Raw genomic sequence first — 1,639 nt, 5'->3', positions numbered from 1 at the left:
AACTAGGGTTCTACAGCCCTGCTTTTCTCATCACCTTAAAGAGTTATGCGTTATTGCTTTGTGTAAATAATGATTTCAGATACATATTGTTTTCTTGAAATAATTATGCTTTCCTCCTTTGATAAAAAAAAGTTTTGGTAGATAATACTTTTAGATACATCTAATAAGCAGGAGGTCAGTAAACTTTTACTGGGTTCAAACCCATCTCCAGTAATATCTTACACTGATGGATTAATTATTACCCATGACCTTCAATACATTCAGTCTCTCTTACAGATATCTATATTCCATTACCTGAAATCCTTAGGGCACAGTTTTTAGAAAAATTGTTTTTCTAAGATTTCAGAAATGTTACATGGTCATATTTTTGATATTAGATAACAATATCAATGGGATCTTGCTGAGAGCCTCATAACCAAATAGATTGATATTATTTCTACGGACATGTGAATATTTAACTATGCAGGATAAACAGAAATGAAAAATATCCTCACGTCAGTTCATATCAGGTTTTGTCTCGCCCTAGGTCAGCGTGTGCAGCTGAAAGCTTCAGGTTTCAAAATTATATGAATTTCAAGAGAATGAATAAGGATTGTGGCTCTGTCACTAAAATAATGGTAGTAATTTCTTAGGGCCTTGACTTTAAATTGAAGATGTTGAACTGGTTTGAATTTCTGCTGTAATTCTGCATTAATATTTAAGATTATCCAAGCTGACCCTACACAGCTGTTTTATAGGCAAGAAAGATTCCTGAATGCTTGTACCTCAGCCAGAATGTGAGAGAGAAAAGTTCTAATGAAAGCCTTGATCTTACCACAGGGCTTAAGGAGGGAAAGACTAGAAAAGAATCTCCTGTTTTCCACCTATTCATCCCTCCCACCCTCCCCCTGAACCTCTGGTTACACTTGATCTTTGTATGATTTTTAATTTTGTCTTTTCCAGAATGTCATATAGTTAAAATCATATAATTATGTATCCTTCTCAGGATCCTTTCACCTAGCAATATGTCTTTTCACAGTTCGATAGCTCTCTCTATTTTAAATCCAAAAATAACATCACATTGTATGAATATACTCAGTTTGTTTATTCATTCGTCTTAGTTAAATGATGAATTATTTATAATTATTTATAATTTTTTTCAATTCTAAATAATTCTTCTATAAACTTTCATGTGTGTATCATTGTGTGGAGATGAGTTTTCAACTAAATTAGACAAAATATCTAGTAACTCAATTGCTGGATTACATGGTAGGACAAATTTTAGTTTTGTGGGAAACTGCAAAACTCTTTTCCAGAGTGGCTGTACTATTTTGCATTCCAACCAACAATGCTTGAGAGTCCCCATCCCTCCATATCCTCACCAGTAACTGGTATTGTTGTTGTTTTGGATTTTAGCCATTCTAATAGATGCGTAGTGATATTTAATTCGTTTCCTAATGACAAGTGATATGCAGCACCTTTTTATATGATTATTGCTATATGTATATCTTCTTTGGTGAAGTGTCTGCTCAGATCTTTGTCTGATTTTTAACTGTTTTTAATTTTTTACTGTTTTTAAAGTTCTTTGTATATTTTAGATATAAGTCCCTTATGAGATAAGTGATTTTCAAATATTCTCTGCCAGTCTGTGGCTTGTCTT

This window comes from Pteropus medius, unplaced genomic scaffold (assembly GCF_902729225.1).
Source record: "Pteropus medius unplaced genomic scaffold, Ma_sr-lr_union100, whole genome shotgun sequence".
Lineage (NCBI taxonomy): Eukaryota > Metazoa > Chordata > Mammalia > Chiroptera > Pteropodidae > Pteropus > Pteropus medius.
The sequence above is the reverse complement of the archived record's forward strand: the minus strand, read 5'-3'. Positions refer to the sequence as shown.